The sequence below is a fragment of the Suncus etruscus genome, chromosome 13, assembly GCF_024139225.1.
Source record: "Suncus etruscus isolate mSunEtr1 chromosome 13, mSunEtr1.pri.cur, whole genome shotgun sequence".
Classification (NCBI taxonomy): Eukaryota; Metazoa; Chordata; class Mammalia; order Eulipotyphla; family Soricidae; genus Suncus; species Suncus etruscus.
The window spans coordinates 29,973,079-29,994,092 of NC_064860.1; the positions used below are offsets into that span (position 1 = coordinate 29,973,079).

General features: G+C 37.6%; 1 protein-coding gene across 2 annotated transcripts in view; it reads left to right on the top strand.

The window, feature by feature from the left end:
- The window catches only part of LOC126026168 (kalirin), a 549,871-nt gene that overhangs the window by 349,139 nt on the left and 179,718 nt on the right, over nt 1-21,014 (top strand). The window lies entirely within an intron of this gene.

Here is a 21,014-nt window from a genome sequence, read left to right on the forward strand (position 1 = left end):
TGTACCAGTTGATGAAAAGACTATCTTTTGTCCATTTCATGTTCTCAGTTCCTTCACTGAAATTTAACTCTCCATGTTTATGATGATTTGTCCTTGGATATTTGATTCTGAACCATTGATCAGAGGACCTATCATTATTCTAGTATCATAAAGTTTTTATTACTATAGCTTTTTAATACTGTTATAATTTAGGCAATGAGATACCTGCTAATTTCTTATTTTTCAGTGTGGCTTTGGCTATTTGTGGCCTCTTCTGATTCCATTCAAATTTTTTTGTTTTGTTTGGGCCACACCCAATGACACTCAGGGGTTACCACTGGCTATTCATTCAGAAATCATTCCTGTCAAACCTGACACCAACAACAATTAAAGTGTGAAAAAATTTTACCGGGACCATGGAGATTGACTCAGGGGTTGGATAGACTGGTATGCCTGGAGCCCAGAGTCAGTCTTATGCCTATAAACTTGGGGTGAGGCCTTCTTGTAATCAGGCCAAGGATTTTTTTTTTTGTTTTCCCTATATTTTGCTGGGTCTATACAAACAATGGCAATTACCATTTTTACACCTTTACTACTATATTTTTTAACACTTATCCTTTAAGAAAGAAAAAAAACAGCTTACTGAACTTAAACAAAATAACTAGTAGAATGCCTGTCTTGAATACAGGCAGGGGATGGGAAGAAGGGGGGGGTATTGGGAGTGGGAATGTTGCACTGGTAAAGGGGGTGTTCTCTTTGTGACTAAAACCCAACTATAATCATGTTTGTAATCATGATGCTTAAATAAAAAATTTAGTAATAAAAAAAAAGAAATCACTCCTGGCTTGGAAGAACAAAGATAACATAGATGACTTTTATGGAAAACATATCTTGGCTTAGTCCAAGCTTCTTCCTCCAAGATAGTCTTGGGAGGAAAAGAAACATGCTCAGCTAGGTAACAGTTGTTTAGAAGGAGAGTTAGGATGAAAACTCTGATTCTTCTTTATTCCAAGGGTGGTATCTGTAAGTAGGGGTCATTAGGATGGTGCCGCATTTTAATGATGTTCTCAGAATCTAATGCACTGTAATTTGCAAGTAAGATTTAGGTACCAACTTAAAACATTGCTCTAAGTATGTTTATCTGTAAATGAACCTCTGACCCCCCTACACACATAAACTGGACTGAGTAGAATAATCTTTGAAGTCTCCTCTAATACTGCCATATTAGAATTTTTTTAAAAAAATCAGTGAAATTGGCTTGAGAACAGAAAAAAGCAAAGCCCTCAATTTTCTTCTATTAAATCAGTTGTATTCATGACCACTATTCAGACTATATCAATAGTTCTCTTCAAAAGCACTCTTTATCTTGTCCTTACCAGTTAGAAAGGACTGACTCCGCCTCTGGAAAGTGCTCTGTCTTGATTGTATGCTAGTTGGAATAAACACAATTAGATAAAGAAGGAAAGGGGTGATTAGGGAATTATGCATAATGGCTGTTAGATGGGCTCCCAAATCCGGTTCAGGATGTGAGTATCTCTTTTAGAAAAGACTGTTCTGGGAAAAGACTAAATTCTGGTTAAAAAAGTTTGTGCATGAGAGTAGAAGAGCTTGGCAAGTTATTCATAATACTCCCAGTTTGCTCCATGCAGTCACACAGACTTGCCTAAGCTACTTTTCCTGTGGGAGGACAAAAAAATGAGCCTCTTCTGAATGAGACACAACTTCAACCAGTATGGTAAAGCAGAACCCTCAGCCATATTCACACTTGAAAATTCATACTCTAAGCATTCACTGAGTATGGCTTGCGTGTTTAACATTGGCTTGTGAAATTCAGGGGTAAGGGCCAGGTAAAGAGTCAAATTCATGTAGTCCTCCAGGACTCCTTCCCTGTCGAGTGGGTCAATGAGAAGATGGAGATATCCTATCTCTGAGGGTATCTGTTCACAAACTTAAAAGTGTTAAGTGGTTCCAAGGGGTTGTGGACTGGAGAAAGTCCCTCTAAGTAATCTGTCAGGGAATGAGCTTGAGTTTAGTTCCACGTATCTTAAACAAATAATACATGGCAAGTACCCTGTTATATCTTGGAGGTGAGATAAATCCACCCAAAAGTAATGACTGAGGTTTAAGCAGACCAAAGGAGAATGACATGATCCCAACCTGGGTGGAATATTTAAAAAGTAATAATAATAAGAGGATTTTGAAGAACAAGTGATTTTGAAGTGGATCTTGAAGGATGAGGTGGAAAAAGCCTGGGAAATATGAGTTTGTTTTTATGTGTATTGCCAGATATCAAACCCAGAGCTTCACACAGTAAGTGTTCTACCATGGTCCCATTGACAGCCCTAATGGTTATGGACATTTTATTATATATTTGTTTGTTTTTGAGGATGACTATATCTGGTGATGCTCAGGGAACCATATGGGATGCCAGGGATCATACTTGGATTGGCCACATGCAAGGCATCACCTTCCTGTTATACTATCACTTCAGCCCTGAATATGGACATTTAAATTAAGTAACAAAATAATGAGAGCAAAACTCAGGTAGAAGAGAATGAAACAGCAGCCGCTTGCAGAGGATTTTTGCATGTCAGCTTTAGAAGCTGCTTAAAATTTATATTCCAGTGAAATTCTACTTCGAGAATACATGGGTCGTTTGACTTGTATGTGGCCAACCTGAGACTGACCTGGGTTCTATCCCTGACATCCCATATGGTCCCCACAAGTCTGCCAGGAGTGATTTTTTTCCTTTATCTTTTTTTTTTTTCACTTTTTGCAGAATACATACTAAAAATGGGATAATTTGATAATATGAGATTTCTATTTTATCTAATATTTGTTTATTTGATCTCCATGGTTACAAACATGGTAGTAGTTGGGTTTAGTCATAACCCCCATCACCCCTTTTCTGCCACTAATGTCCCTGTCCCTATATCCCTCCTCCCCCATCCACACCCTGTATTAGAAACAGGCATTCAATTCTTTTCTTTATCATTGTCAATAGTTTTTAAGGTAATTATTTCTTTAACTGCGCTCACCATTCTTTGTGGTAAGCTTCATATTATGGGCTGGTCCTTCCAGCCCTCATCTCTATTGTTTCTGGGTATTATTACCATACTGTCTTTTATTTTTCTTAAATCCCACAGATGAGTGAGACTATTCTGTGTCTGTCTCTCTGATTTATTTCACTTATCATAATAGTTCCCATGTCCATCCATATACAGGAAAATTTCATAATTCCATTTTTTACTAACAGCTGCATAGTGTTTCATTGAGTATATGTATCATAGTTTCTTTAACCACTCATCTGTAAAACTTAAGGATGCTCCTTTAAATGTAATTGTCTTTTTTGATCTTGCTGCTTTTGGTAATCTATCCCTCTCTGTGGAATTTGTCATTGTGAGTAGGATGTGTCTTGGGATGCTTTTATTTAAATCTACTTTCACTAGTACTCTTCAGGCATGCAGTATTTGTTTTCATATGCTCTTTAACTCTGTGAATTTCTCTGCAATGATGTCTTGACTTGATTCTTCATGGGAATTTTCTTCCTGGGTCTCTCAGACTTCAATGTTGTTTCTGCTGAATTTATTAAAAAATTCTATTTTTTTATCTGTTCACATTCTATGAGAATTTTTCCCATTGTTTGATTGTTTTAAGATTCTTTTCCAATCTCTTCTGTATAGAGTTGTTATGCATCTCATCTTTCAAATGACTATGTCCTCAGCCACAGTTACTATGTTGGAGAGGCTTTCCGGTGATGTTTTCAATTTGCCTGCTAAGTTTTTCAATCCTTGTTACTTCAGTTTGGAGGCTTTTCATTTTTACTTTCTTTATTCTTTTTTTTTTTTTTTGGTTTTTGGGTCACACCCGGCTGTGCTCAGGGGTTACTCCTGGCTGTCTGCTCAGAAACAGCTCCTGGCAGGCATGGGGGACCGACCATATGGGACACCGGGATTCGAACCAACCACCGTAGGTCCTGGATCGGCTGCTTGCAAGGCAAACGCCGCTGTGCTATCTCTCTGGGCCCTTTTTTATTTATTTTTATTTTTTTATCTTCTTTATTCTTATTTGTGGTTCATTCAGTTTGTTACATGCTTTCTTTGAGGTCTATGAAGATCCTTCATATTTCTTCTCTAAAGTCCTTATCTGAGAGGCTAAATAGGTGATTGGAATTTTATAGTTCATCAGGGTTGCCATCTTCATTCTGTATGCATGGTACAGGCCTGTGCTATTTATTCATTGGCATGCTTATAATGTGGTGTTTACTATGTGTTGTGCTGGGTTCATAAACTAGGACAAGTGTGTGGCCTTGGAGCTGAGAGGCTGGGCTCCTCTGCTCCACCCTTCAGGTTCTTTAGAGTGGTATGTATCCTGGCCCAGGACCCACAGATCCCAAAAGATCGAGATGCAGGTCAGAATGGCACCTATGTTGACATTTGCATGGCTTATCAGGAGCTATTTCTGAGCACAGAGCCAGGAGTAACCCCTAAATACTGTCAGGTATAACCCCCAAACACTTTTTATCCTCAGTTCTTAACTCCTCAGGAACTGGAACTTTTCCCCCCAGCTCAACCAGGTGCCAACCAGCTCCCAAACCAAAATTTATTATTTTCTATTCCTTGGCCTTAGCTCAAGAAAACCCTGCTACTGATGCTGCTCTTGGTGACCCCTTTTCTCCCATTTCCCTTTCTCTGTTGATTACTGCCGGCTACTAGATTCAGTTGTTGAGAACCCTTCAGCTCAAGGACATTTTCTGATATGTAACTGCTGGAAGCCATTTTACAGACTCGACAAGGCCATGTTGCAGGTTGAAACTGTGCTTAGGATTTTATCTCCCTCACCAGACTATTTCAAAAAACTTAAAGGGGGGACAGAGCAATAGGATAACAGTAGGGCATTTGCCTTGCATGTGGTTGACCCAGGGTGGACATCGGTTCCATCTCTGGCATCCCATATGGTCCCCCAAGCCAGGAGTGATTTATGAACACATAGCAGGAGTAAATCCTGAGTGTCACCAGGTGTGGCCCCCAAACAAACAAAAAAAACATTAAAGGGCATATATATCTCATTTGACTATTTCTTTATATTTTCTGAATAAGAATAATTCTTATTGTGTATTTCCTTATGTAGCAGCAGTTTTTCCCTGTTCCTTTCTTATTTTTTAAATCTATTTAGTATGAAATTCTAATAGATAAGTTTCTCCTGGGTTCTGAGCTCATATTAGAATCAATTTAACAGGATTATTTAAATATCTTATTGTTTTTACCCCACATATGCACCAGTAATATCATGTGGCATTGTTCCTTTTGTCAAAGGCACATTAAAATGAGGAAATCTTACGTGTGGAAATAAATTCTTATCAAATAGGGATAGGAACACATAAATTTTATATTGCGGTGAGGCCTTATAGCCTGAATATTTGTCATAGTGACTTGCTTAGGCTTCAGAAGATTGGATATTGGCAGTTCACCCCTAAACCTTGTATCCCATCTATGTAACCAGCATGGTTTTCTGCTCCAGCACCAGGAATCAGACATCTACCAGGCAAGGCCCTAATGCTGCCCTGGCATAGACTTGCTCCAGAGTGGGTTAATATGACACCCTGATGACTTGGTAACAGCAACAACTTACTTTCAGAACAGGGTTCCCTGCATTGCCACCTAACGGTCAGATGAAACCAGAAGTTGCTCCATGTTACCCTGACTTCAATATAGGATCTGTAAAAAAAAATCAGGATTTCTAACTACCAAAACATGACTGCAAAAACTGTGATTGAGAAGAATTTTTACTAGGACCACAAAGAAAGACTTTGAGATTAGACAACTTAATATGCCCAGAGATTGCAGTTGGTCTTATGGCAGGATGCATCATGGGGAGGGTCTCCCTGTTTTTAGGCCAAAGGCTTTTCTTTTCTACTTTCCCCATCTTTTGCTGTGCCTATAAAAAACAAACAAACAAACAAACAAAAATACCCAAAAATATGAAAACAAATTCTGTCACATACACATGCATCTTTTTTACATATATTTTATTTAAACAGCTTGATTACATACATGATTGTGTTTGGGTTTCAGTAATGTAAAGAACACCACTATCACCAATGCAACATTCCCATCACCAATGTCCCAAGTCTCCCTGCTCCCCACCCAACCCCCGCCTGCACTCTAGACAGGCTTTCTATTTCCCTCATACATTATCATTATTAGGATAGTTCAAAATGTAGTTATTTCTCTAACTAAACTCATCACTCTTTGTGGTGAGCTTCATGAGGTGAGCTGGAACTTCCAAACCTTCTCTCTTTTGTGTCTGAAAATTATTATTGCAAGAATGTCTTTCATTTTTCTTAAAACCCATAGATGAGTGAGACCATTCTGTGTTTTTCTCTTTCTCTCTGACATATTTCACTCAGCATAATAGATTCCATGTACATCCATGTATAGGTAAATTTCATGACTTCATCTCTCCTGATGGCTGCATAATATTCCATTGTGTTTATGTACCATAGTTTCTTTAGGCATTCATCTGTTGAAGGGCATCTTGGTTGTTTCCAGAGTCTTGCTATGGTAAATAGTGCTGCAATGAATATAGCTGTAAGGAAGGGATTTTTGTATTGTATTTTTGTGTTCCTAGGGTATATTCCTAGGAGTGGTATAGCTGGATCATATGGGAGCTCAATTTCCAGTTTATGGAGAAATCTCCATATCACTTTCCATAAAGGTTGAACTAGATGGCATTCCCACCAGCAGTGTATAAGACTTGATCTCATTCTTTGTGATGTGTGCCAATCTCTGGGGTGTGAGGTGGTACCTCATAGTTGTTTTGATTTGCATCTCCCTGATGATTAGTGATGTGGAGCATTTTTTCACGTGTCTTTTGGCCATTTGTATTTCTTCTTTGTCAAAGTGTCTGTTCATTTTTTCTCCCCATTTTTTGATGGGATTAGATGATTTTTTTCCTTGCAAAGTTCTGTCAGTGCCTTGTATATTTTGGAGATTATCCCCTAATCTGATGGGTATTGGGTGAATAGTTTCTCCCACTCAGTGGGTGGCTCTTGTATCCTCAGCGCTATTTCCTTTGAGGTGCAGAAGCTTCTCAGCTTTATATATTCCTATCTGTTAATCTCTGCTTTCACTTGCTTGGAGAGTGAAGTTTCCTCCTTGAAGATGCCTGTAGTCTCAATGTTCTGGAGTGTTTTGTCTATGTGTTGTTCTATATATCTTATGGTTTCGGGTCTGTTATTTAAGTCTTTCATCCATTTGGATTTTACCTTCGTACATGATGTTAACTGGGGGTCTAAGTTCAATTTTTTTTGCAAGCGGTTAGCCAGTTGTGCAAACACCACTTGTTGAAGAAGATTTCTTTGCTCCATTTAGGATTTCTTGCTCCTTTATCAAAAATTAGGTGATTGTATGTCTGGGAAACATTCTCTGAGTATTCAAGCCTATTCCACTGATCTGAGAGCCTGTCTTTATTGCAATACCATGCTGTTTTGATAACTATTGCTTTATAGTACAGTTTAAAGTTGGGAAAGTAATTCCTCCCATATTCTTTTTCCCAATGATTGCTTTAGATATTCTAGGGTATTTATTGTTCCAAATGAATTTCAAAAGTGCTTGATCCACTTCTTTGAAGAATGTCATGGATATCTCTAGAGTGATCACATTATATTTGTACAGTGCTTTGGGGAATATTGCCATTTTTATTATATTAATCCTGCCAACCAATGAGCAGGGTATGTGCTTCCATTTCCACATATCCTCTCTTATTTCTTGGAGCAGAGTTTTATTAGTTTTCTTTGTATAGGTCCTTCACATTTTTAGTCAAGTTGATTCCAAGAGATTTGAGTTTGTGTGGCACTATTGTGAATGGAGTTGTTTTCTTAATGTCCATTTCTTCCTTATTACTATTGGTGTATAGAAAGGCCATTGATTTCTGTGTGTTAATTTTGTAGCCTGCCACCTTGCTATATGAGTTTATTGTTTCTAGAAGCTTTTTGGTAGAGTCTTTAGGGTTTTCTAAGTAGAGTATCATGTCATCTGCAAACAGTGAGAACTTGACCTCTCCCTTTCCTATCTAGATTACCTTGATACCTTTTTCTTCCCTAATTGCTATAGCAAGTACTTCCAGTGCTATGTTGAATAGGAGTGGTGAGAGAGGACAGCCTTGTCTTGTGCCAGAATTTAGAGGGAAGGTTTTTATTTTTTCTCTGTTGAGGATAATATTTGCCACTGGTTTGTGGTAGATGGCCTTAACTATATTGAGAAAGGTTCCTTTCATTCCCATCTTGCTGAGAATTTTTATCAATAATGGGTTTTGGACCTTATCAAATGCTTTTTTCTGCATCTATTGATATGATCATGTGATTTTTTTCTTGCTGTTGATGTTGTGTTTTATGTTGATAGATTTACGGATGTTAAACCATCCTTGCATTCCTGGAATGAAACCTACTTGATAGTAGTGTATGATCTTCTTAATGAGACATGATTTCTATTTGCCATGATTTTGTTGAGGATCTTTGCATCTGTGTTCATCAGTGATATTGGTCTGTACTTTTCTATTTTTGTAGCATCTCTGTCTGGTTTAGGTAGCAAGGTGATGTTGACTTCATAAAATCTATTTGGAAGTGTTCCTGTTTTTTCAGTTTCATGAAAGAGTCTTGCCAGGATTAGTAGTAGTTCCTCTTGAAAGGTTTGAAAGAATTTATTAGTGAATGGGCCTGGGCTTTTGTTTTTGGGCAGACATTTGAATACTGTCTTAATTTCCTCAATAGTGATGGGGTTTTTAGATATGCTACATCCTTTTCATTCAACCGTGGAAGATTATAAGAGTCTAAGAATTTATCTATTTCTTCCAGGTTCTCATTTTTAATGGCATAGAGTTTCTCAAACTCTTTGAATCTCTGCCATGTCAGTAGTGATCTTTCCTTTTTCATTCCTAATATGAGTTATCAAGTTTCTCTCTTTCTTTGTTAGTTTTGCCAGTGGTCTATCAATCTTTTTTATTTTTTCAAAGAACCAACTTCTGCTTTCATTGATCTTTCAGACTGTTTTTTGTGTTTCCACTTCATTGATTTCTGCTCTCAGCTTTGTTATTTCCTTCTGTCTCCCTATTTTTTGGTTCCTTTCGTTGAGCACTTTCTAATTCTATGAGCTGCATCATTAAGCTATTCAGGTATGCTCCTTCTTTTTTCCTGATGTGTGCTTGCAAAGCTATAAATTTTCCTCTCATAACTACTTTTGCTGTTACATAGGTTACATAGGGTCTGATAATTTGTGTCTCTATTGTCATTTGTTTCCAGGAAGGTTTTGATTTCCTCTTTGATTTTATCTTGGACCCACTGGTTATTTAGTATTAAGCTGTTTAACTTGCAGGTATTAAAATTTTTCTTCTGTGTCCCTTTGTAGTTCACATATAATTTCAGGGCCTTATAGTCAGCAAAAGTAACCTGCAAATTTTCTATCCTCTTGATATTATGGAGCTATGTTTTATGTGCTAGTATGTAGTCTATCCTGGAGAATGTCCCATGTACATTAGAGAAGAATGTGTATCCAGATTTTTGGAGGTGGAGTGTTTATATATATATATATGTATATATATACTAGGCCTCTTTCTTCCAATTCTCTTTTCAGGTCTAGTATATTCTTTTTGGGTTTCAGTCTGGTTGACCTATCAAGGGTTGACAATGCTGTGTTGAAATCTTCCACAATTATTGTGTTGTTATTGATATTATTTTTCAGATTTGTCAACAATTGTATTAAATATTTTGCTGGCCCCTCATTTGGTGCATATATGTTTAATAGAGTGACATTCATCTTTTTTTAAATTTTATTTATTTATTATCTTTTAAATAAAGGCTCTTACCTTTAAGTAAAATGCTCTTACCTTTTAAATAAAGGCTCTTAGCCTTGGGACATGTATATTCACATATTTCTTTATAAAATTAAGAAGAAGGGTATAAAGAAAGTCTGAGGCCAAGAACCAAGTGATCTCAGAAGGATTGGTGTAGAAAAAAAAATAAGGACAGAGCTAAATATCCAAGCTAATGTCAACTACATTAGAATCAAGGTACCTAAACTTTAATGATCTAAGCTTAAATGGGCCAGTTATACTGGCAAACCAGGAGGCAAATGGGAGTTAGAGGATGCTTTCTGGGTTCATTGGTAGAGGAAGGTTGACACTGGTGGTGAGAATGGCCCTGACATACTGTATATCTAAAATTCAACTTTGAAGGACTCTGTAGATCACAATTGTTTCATTAAAATAAAAAAGCATTATTTAGGGGGACAAAGTGGTAGTAAAGCAGGAATTCAACAAAATGTGTATGGTTAATGTCATTTAAGTCTAAATTTATGGGATATTTTCCCTTTAAATGGATTTGATATCCTTAGTGATTTTATTATTAGGAGCTGGGTAAGATTAATAATCTACAGTTTATTTTTAAATCTTAGTGTATAAAATTGATTCTATAAAACTTAAGGCACGTCTTTACAGATTCACAATGACAGCTATCCTTAACATCCTACTCAAGTTCAGAAGTACAAATGTCACTCATCTAAACCAGAGCATGGATATAAAAAAATCTTCTCTTTTAAGACTCAGCTAAATCATGTTTCTTCCAAGAGAACTGTCCTGATACCCACTTAAGATTCACTGAATATTGGCACTTTTTACCATTGTAATAAAATATAAATTGTGTGTTTTCTGGTCTTATTCTTATTAACCATATAGGGTACAACTATCCAGAGTAAGGAATGTGTTTGGCTTGTATTGTGATCAATATTTTGGCACACAAAAATGAACAAATATGGTTGAATATCTGAATATTTACATTCCATACATATTGCTTTGCTTTTGAAGATTCTTCAGACAAATATATCTAATATACCTATACATGTATGTATAACTCTAAAATACCAATTTATTGCCATCAGTAGGTGTGATTACACTATACTTTATGACTATATTTGAATATTTTAAAATATTATAATTATGTATTATATTATATATTATAAATATATTTTAAAATCTTGTAGAAGATAATAAGAAGACTTAAATTGGTGCTGACACTGATGGATTTAGTATGTAGCTAAATTTCAATGTATACTTTAGTGATTTTTGTTCCTTGGAAGTTGAAAAATATTTCAATTTCTGGTGCTGCACATTAATTTATGGTATGTAATGTAAATGTCAGGTACAACTGGTGTCTGTTCACAAGAAGTTCCTCTGCCATGCAACCAACATGGAAAATGAGATTGTGGGTTAGTGGGCATAGAGTCAGGGTCCAGTTTTAGGACCTTATATCATATTAATGCCAGGCTGACTAAATGAATGACCTGAAATAAAATGGAAATCAGCACTTAAGACAATAGTTATAGATTGACTGTGTTTATCTGTCCATGGATACTTTTTAAGTCACCATATATTACTGAAGTAATTTGTTCACCACCTCAATCATGTGCATTTTGTGCTAAATTGATTTCCAGGCAGTCCCTGCCTCTTCATTAAGGCTGCACATGTTTTCCCCACAGCTTCAGTTATAATGGCAGAATTTGGACTAAATGGTAGCAAGTAACATCACAGAGCAATTAAAGCTGTGTTTAAACTAAGTAAAAGCCTTTCAAATATGAAATAGGTTTTTAAGTATTTAAGGTAGAGCTAATTAAGTAAACTAAATGTTACTGCCTGAAAATGAATTGATATTTTAAAGAAAGTAAAATAAATGGAAAGCTTACTTTCAAAATGTTTAGATCCAGGCTATGACTCAGATGGAGGAGAACACACCAGGCATTGTGTGCTCCTTCTAGGAAACACCAGGGATGTCTCTTAAGGCCCCTGAGTAATACACCTGTCAGAAGCCCCAAAGCACCACTAGCTATAGAGCTTATAAAATATTGTGCAATCAACCCCATATGTTGTAGAAGCTTTCTTTTATCAGCTAGTTGATGAAAAATAATTTCTGTTTAGCCAGTTAGTTTTAGAAAAAAACAAATTAAATTAGAAATTAAAAATGGGGGTCCCCTGTTTGGGACATCAGGCGGGGAAAAGCCACGAATCTATGCCTGCCCAGTGGGGGCCAACTGTGAGTGCTACCTGTAAATGTTTGTCTACTGTCCTCTTGCCTGAAACTCTTGGGAGTGGGGCAAAAGAGGCTCCAGAAAACTTGCTCTCCCGGAGGCCATTTGCAGGGCGGTACTCCAGAACATAAAAATCGGCAGGCTTTTGCAGAAGCCGGGTCCCCTGTTTGGGACATCAGGCGGGGAAAAGCCACGAATCTATGCCTGCCCAGTGGGGCCCAACTGTGAGTGCTACCTGTAAATGTCTGTCTACTGTCCTCTTGCGTGAAACTCTTGGGAGTGGGGCAAAAGAGGCTCCAGAAAACTTCCTCTCCCGGAGGCCATTTGCAGGGTGGGACTCCAGAACATAAAAACCTCTTTCTAAGAAAAGAACACCATCGCAACAAGAAGAAAAAATCACACTAAGAACTGTGCTATATCACAGAAGCAAGCATTTCTCTCCGGACTGTCTTCTCTGTTGCATGCTCGGGCCTAAGATTTGATCCAGTGTGAGGCTTCATCCACGGAGGACTCCCCTCCCTTAGAGGCAAGTCAGCCCATCCAGAAAGGGAGGAGCCAGAGGAGTGTGCTGCCTGCATCATATAGACAATGAATACCACCACAACACATAGAAAAACCCACAATACAAGTGTGACAATGGGGAAACAATGCAGGCCAGCATCAGACATAGAGAATGAAGATGACAATTCTGAGGACCAGATAATGACCAACCAACTAATCAACCTCTCAGATAAGGACTTTACACTAGCAATATGGAAGATGCTCAAAGAACTCAAAGAAACCATGGATAGAGTTGAACAAAACACTAATAAGAACCAAGAAAATATGAAGACAGAAATCACAAAACTCCAAACTGAAATAACATGTCAACTAACAGGACTGAAAAAGTCAGTAAACGAAGTGAATGACAAAATGGATAAGCTCTGGGACAGGGTATCAGAAGCTGACAATAGACTTGGTGCTGTGGAAGATGAGATACATAACAATTCCATACAGCAGGAGAGATTGGAAAAAAAACTTAAAGCAAATGAGCAGACAATGGAAAAATTGGTCAAAGAATGGGAACAGATGAAAATAGAAGTCTATGATAAGATCAACAGAAACAACTTAAGAATCATTGGAGTTCCAGAGACCCAGGAAGAAAATTTCCAGGAAGAATCAATGGTCAAGAACATCATTAAAGAGAAACTTCCAGAGCTAAAGAATATAGGTAATCAAATCCTGCATGCTCGAAGAGTACCAACCAAAAGAGACCCCAGAAAAACCACCCCAAGACACATCCTAGTCACAATGACAAATTCCACAGATAGAGACAGAATTCTGAAAACAGCAAGAGCAAAAGGGGAAATTACGTTCAAGCAAGCATACTTGAGATTTACAGCAGACCTGTCACCAGAAACACTCAATGCCAGAAAGCAGTGGTGGGATATTGTGACAAGACTGAATGAAATGAATGCTTCACCCAGAATACTATACCCAGCAAAACTCACTTTCCGGTTTGACGGAATACATGGTTTCACAGACAAAAAGCAGCTCAGAAACTTTACAGACACAAAACCAGTCTTAAGAGAAAAACTGAAAGACCTAATTTAAGACAAGACTAACCAAAAGACACACCAAATTTCGATATAAAGATGGCATTAAATCCCAGGACAATTCTTTCTCTCAACGTCAATGGACTAAATGCACCAGTCAAGAGACACAGAGTGGCTAAATGGATCAAAAAACTCAATCCAACCTTCTGCTGCCTACAAGAAACGCACCTGAATAGTCAGAACAAACATAGACTCAAAATAAAAGGCTGGAGAAAAATTATCCAAGCAAACAACACCCATAAAAAAGCTGGAGTGGCCATAGTAATATCAGATAATGCAAACTTTATACTCAGGAAGGTTGTAAGGGACAAAGATGGACATTTTATATTAATCAAGGGGTATGTAGAGCAGGAAGAAATCACTCTCCTAAACATATATGCACCGAATGAGGGGGCAGCAAAATATTTAATACAACTGTTAACAAATCTGAAAAATAATATCAATAACAACACGATAGTTGTGGGGGACCTTAACACGGCTTTGTCAACACTGGATAGGTCAACCAGACTGAAACCCAACAAGAATATACTAGACCTGAGGAGAGAAATGGAAGAAAGAGGCCTAGTGGATATATATAGGACACTCCATCCCCAGAAACCTGGATACACATTATTCTCCAATGTACATGGGACATTCTCCAGGATAGACTACATGCTGGCACATAAAACATACCTCCATAATATCAAGAGGATAGAAATTTTGCAGACTACCTTCGCTGACCACAAGGCTCTGAAATTACTTGTGAATTCCAAAGGGACTCAGAAGAAAAACCTTAACACCTGGAAGTTAAACAGCCTCATACTCAATAACCAGTGGGTCCGAGATGAAATCAAGGAGGAAATCAAAAAGTTCCTGAAAACAAATGACAATAAAGGCACAAACTATCAGAACTTATGGGACACAGCAAAAGCAGTACTGAGAAGAAAATTTATAGCTTTGCAAGCACACATCAGGAAGGAAGAAGGAGCTTACCTGAGTAGCTTAATGACACAGCTAATAGAACTAGAAAGTGCTCAACAAAAGGACCCAAAAATAGGAAGACAGAAGGAAATAACAAAGCTGAGAGCAGATATCAATGAAGTGGAAACCCAAAAAACAATCCGAAAGATCAACGAAAGCAGAAGTTGGTTCTTTGAAAAAATAAACAAGATTGATAGACCACTGGCAAACCTAACAAAGAAAGAGAGAGAGAGAAACTTGATAACTCATATTAGGAATGAAAAAGGAGAGATCACTACTGATATGACAGAGATTCAAAGGGTAATCAGAAACTACTTTGAGAAATTCTATGCCACTAAAAATGAGAACCTGGAAGAAATGGATAAATTCTTGGACTCTTATAATCTTCCACGGTTGAAGGAAGAGGATGTAGCATATCTAAACACCCCCATCACCATTGATGAAATTAAAACGGTAATCAAATATCTGCTGAAAAACAAAAGCCCAGGCCCAGATGGATTCACTAATGAATTCTTTCAAACTTTCCAAGAGGAACTACTACCAATACTGGCAAGATTCTTTCACGAAATTGAACAAACGGAAACACTTCCAAATAGCTGTTATGAAGCCAACATCACCTTGATATCTAAACCAGACAGAGATGCTACAAAAAAAGAAAATTACAGACCAATATCGCTGATGAATGCAGATGCATTCAAAGATCCTCACCAAAATCCTGGCAAATAGGATTCAATGCCTCATTAAGAAGATCATCCACTACGATCAAGTAGGTTTCATCCCAGGAATGCAAGGATGGTTTAACATCCGTAAATCTATCAACATAATACACAACATCAATAACAAGAAAAATAAAAACCACATGATCATATCAATAGATGCAGAGAAAGCATTTGATAAGGTCCAACACCCATTCTTGATCAAAACTCTCAGCAAGATGGGAATGGAAGGAACCTTTCTCAATATAGTTAAGGCCATCTTCCACAAGCCAGTGGCAAATATTATCCTCAATGGAGAAAAACTAAAAGCCTTCCCTCTAAATTCTGGCACAAGACAAGGCTGTCCTCTCTCACCACTCCTATTCAACATAGCACTGGAAGTACTTGCTATAGCGATTAGGCAAGAAAAAGATATCACGGGAATCCAGATAGGAAAGAAAGAATTCAAGCTCTCACTGTTTGCAGATGACATGATACTCTACTTAGAAAACCCTAAAGACTCTACCAAAAAGCTTCTGGAAACAATAGACTCATATAGCAAGGTGGCAGGCTACAGAATTAACACACAAAAATCAATGGCCTTTCTATACACCAATAGTAATAAGGAAGAAATGGACATTAAGAAAACAACCCCATTCACAATAGTGCCACACAAACTCAAATCTCTTGGAATCAACTTGACTAAAAATGTGAAGGACCTATACAAAGAAAACTATAAATCTCTGCTCCAAGAAATAAGAGAGGACACACGGAAATGGAAACGCATACCCTGCTCGTGGATTGGCAGGATTAATATCATCAAAATGGCAATACTCCCCAAGGCATTATACAGATTTAATGCTATCCCTCTAAAGATACCCATGACATTCTTCAAAGAAGTGGATCAGGCACTTTTGAAATTCATTTGTAACAATAAACACCCCCGAATAGCTAAAGCAATCATAGGGAAAAAGAATATGGGAGGAATTACTTTCCCCAACTTTAAACTGTACTACAAAGCAATAGTTATCAAAACAGCATGGTATTGGAATAAGGACAGGCCCTCAGATCAGTGGAATAGGCTTGAATACTCAGAAAATGTTCCCCAGATATACAATCACCTAATTTTTGATAAAGGAGCAGGAAACCCTAAATGGAGCAGGGAAAGCCTCTTCAACAAGTGGTGTTGGCACAATTGGATAGCCGCTTGCAAAAAATTGAACTTAGACCCCCAGCTAACATCATGTACGAAGGTAAAATCCAAATGGATTAAAGACCTCGATATCAGCCCCAAAACCATAAGATATATAGAACAGCACATAGGCAAGACACTCCAGGACATTACAGGCATCTTCAAGGAGGAAACTGCACTCTTCAAGCAAGTGAAAGCAGAGATTCACAGATGGGAATACATTAAGCTGAGAAGCTTCTGCACCTCAAAGGAAATAGTGCCCAGGATACAAGAACCACCCACTGAGTGGGAGAAACTATTCACCCAACACCCATCAGATAAGGGGCTAATCTCCAAAATATACAAGGCACTGACAGAACTTTACAAGAAAAAAACATCTAATCCCATCAAAAATGGGGAGAAGAAATGAACAGACACTTTGACAAAGAAGAAATACAAATGGCCAAAAGACACATGAAAAAGTGCTCCACATCACTAATCATCAGGGAGATGCAAATCAAACAACGATGAGATACCACCTCACACCACAGAGAATGGCACACATCACAAAGAATGAGAATAAACAGTGTTGGTGGGGATGTGGAGAGAAAGAAACTCTTATCCACTGCTGGTGGGAATGCCATCTAGTTCAACCTTTATGGAAAGCGATATGGAGATTCCTCCAAAAACTTGAAATCGAGCTCCCATATGATCCAGCTATACCACTCCTAGGAATATATCCTAGGAACACAAAAATACAATACAAAAACCCCTTCCTTACAGCTATATTCATTGCAGTACTATTTACCATAGCAAGACTCTGGAAACAACCAAGATGCCCTTCAACAGACGAATGGCTAAAGAAACTGTGGTACATATACATAATAGAATACTATGCAGCTGTCAGGAGAGATGAAGTCATTAAATTTTCCTATACATGGATGTACACAGAATCTATTATGCTGAGTGAAATAAGTCAGAGAGAGAGAGAAAAACGCAGAATGGTCTCACTCATCTATGGGTTTTAAGAAAAAAGAAAGACACCCTTGTAATAATAATTTTCAGACACAGAGAAAAGAGCTGGAAGTTCCAGCTCACCACAGGAAGCTCACCACAAAGAGTGATGAGTTTAGTTAGAGAAATAACTACATTTTTAACTTTCCTAATAATGAGAATGTATGAGGGAAATGGAGAGCCTGTCTAGAATACAGACAGGGGTCGGGTGGGGAGGAGGGAGACTTGGGACATTGGTGATGGGAATGTTGCATTGGTGATGGGTGGTGTTCTTTACATGACTGAAACCCAAACACAATCATGTATGTAACCAAGGTGTTTAAATAAAAAAAAGAAATTAAAAATAAAATTAATTAAAATATTTTTAGATAAGCAAGTGACAAAGCTCACAACTAAATTAAGGTAGCAAGTTTTGGGTACTTTGGTGGTGTTGAGATGAGGTAGCTGTCTATTAAAAGCATAAACATTAATACTATTTTGATAAACTTGTTACATAAGCTACAACAATAATAAAAAAATAAAATAAGGGGTTGGAGTGATGGTATATCAGGTAGGTTGCTTGCACACAGTTGACCAGGGTTTGATCCTTGGCATCCCATAAGGTCTGCTTAGCACCACCAGGTGTGATTCCTGAGCATAGAGCCAAGAATAAGCCTTGAGCACAACTTGGTGTGGTCCAAAAAAAAAAAAAAACCGTTAAAGAGGCATAAAGTACTATTTAAATAATTGTTAAAAAAATACAATAAAAAAATAAAATAGGTAAGAAAATAACCTGAAGGACCAGCATAGAGGTGCTTGCCTTGCATGTATTCTACCCTAATTCAATCCTTGGCACTGCATACAGAATTCAAGTATCATGAGGAGAACCCTAAGAACAGAGCTAAGAGTAAACTCTGAGCACAACCCAAAGAATAAAGTAGCCTGGAAATCTGTCTTCAGTTTCAAAACATTAATAGTGAAAGTTCACTACAAGTTTCTTACATGAAAATTACCCAGAAGCTTTAATTGCTTGTTAAAAGGCTAGTAATAAATACTTAAACATGAATGCGAAAAATACAAAGCTGCTTTGGCTATGATACACTACAGATGGAAAACATTCTGAGCAAAAGTAATTTTTTGACCTTGTATGCTGATTCTCTTCATTCCCTTTACAATAGGTGTAAGGAAGGGATATGCACTAAAGTATACATTGAAATTTAGCTACATACTAAATCCAACAGTGTCAGCACCAATTTAAGGGACCCTGGGGGCTGGAGCGATAGCACAGCTGAACGCATTTGCTTTGAATGTGGGCGACCCATGACAGATCTTTATTTGATTCCCAGTGTCCCATATGGTCCCCTGAAACTGCAAGGAGTAATTTCTGAGCACAGAGCCAGAAGTAACCTCTGCTGATGGGTGTGACCCCCCGAAAAAACCAATAACAATAGAGCATCCTGAGGTAGGCTGTGACCAGTCAAATAAAAATACTTTCTTCTGCTTTTTCTGTCATTAAAATTTCATCCCAAATACTTGTAGAGAAATATTTAGAATTTCTTTCCATACTTACTGCCTTTCAATATTTTCAAAAGGTATAACTATTTACTACCAGCAACTTCTTTTTGCAGATTTCATTTTTGCATATTAATAACGTATTCCCAGGTTTTATTATATAGAGCATTTCAAATCTCTATGCCTTTGTTAGAGAGACAGCCCAAAGGACTGCATTTATGCTGTGTATGGATATGGTCCGGGTTCCTCGGTATCACATGGCCCCTATGAACAAACTTTGAGCATAGAGCTTGGAATAGCCTTATGCTTCATTGGGTATAAACCTCCCTAAAGAAATGTCTACACCTATTGTAAAAATAAAATCTTGTTTCATTTTGGAATTTAAAAATTTTATTGACTATTAACAATGTTGTAGTTATTTTTTTAGCCTTCCAAGCATTATTCAAGATATTGTTGGTTCAATGCGAGGATTTAAGGATGCAATGCTGCTAACTGCCTTGTTGGGGATCACCAGGGTCACCCAAGCAGTCCGTAGGTACTCTGAGACCACACCCGGAAGTGTCTGCTTCCAGGGCTGCTCTCAGCAGTGCTCAAAGAACCATATGGTGCCAGGGATTGAATCAATGTAAATCACTGTACTATCTCATGGTCCCTAAATTAAATCATTTGCAAACTTCTTTTTATTAGTTATTATTAAAACAAGCAGTTACCTGATCTTTATTTTTGTTATGTGGTTGTTTGTTAAACCTTATTTTTATATTCATATTTTTGTATTACAAGAAAAAAAAAACCTTGGCTTGAGCACAGAAGACTGTGATGCCTTTCATACACTGCACAATTGCAGGCATTTAATTTATCTCAAATGTTAGAGGAAGTAAAGCCAAAGGCTAGATTTTGTTGAGCCAGAGCTCCCATGCCAGCTGTCTATGGAATGATTTGTACTACTATTTGCCACAAGACAATCTGTAGAAGAAATAGGAATGGACTAAAACATCTTTTCTAGGCCTAAGTTATCTAAGTCATTTTCCAAAAATCTCCTTATTAAATCTGGTAGTACATCTGAATCAGACATTCAGTTACCATTCTATACAATAAGAATACGGGTGGGAGACTTGGCTGAGTCTTTGCAGGATTCATTACAGGTGTGCCTGTGCTAGAATTTAGACTCATTGTTTCTCCTTGATCCATTGAGTGCCCATTTCTCAGAGACCAGCAGATAGTCTGCTCTACTTCTCCCTAAGAGTACTACTTCTTTCTAGATTATCTGGTTGTATACAAAATTAACATTACAAACTTTGGTCCTCCCTACACACCAACGATTTTTCTAAGGAGTTTTCACTACCCCTGTAGTTTCACTACTCCTCAGGACACCACATTGTTTGACTTCTCAGCATTCCCTCACTGATCCTCTATGATGGGCCTATACCAATCCAGCCTCCTCTGTTTCAATTTCTCTAAATACTGCCATAAATGTCTTGAGGCCAAATCAAGATATATGAAGCTGAAAAAGCTTAGAGTCCATATTGCTACCTAGGCCCTTACATAATTTGTTGGTTACTTGGTGTTGATTGGAGAAGACAGGTAGAGATGATGAGAGAGGGCAGTTATTGTTGATGACCAGCTAACTTGAGCATAACTCCAATTGGGGACTAATTATTATGTATTTTATTATTTTGTTATTTTTTGGTTTTGTGGCCACAATCAGTGACACTCAGAGGTTAGTCTTGGCTCTGGACTCAGAAATTACTCCTGACAGACTCAGAACCATAGGGATGCTTGGAATCGAACCCAGGCAGGTCATCTGCCTGCAAGACAAATGCTTTACCTGCTGTGCTATATCATTCTGGTCCCACTATTGTGCTTTCAAATTCTAAGATTTGAAAAAGGTCCTGGGAGTGCAACCTATGACTAATGGCCTTTTCTCTGAACATTTTTATGGTAGAATGAGAGATTAGCAGGCCTAAGCACTTTATTACCAATCACAATAACAAAATTTCTTTTTATTCATAATTCTTTCTGGACTTGTGCTTTCTCA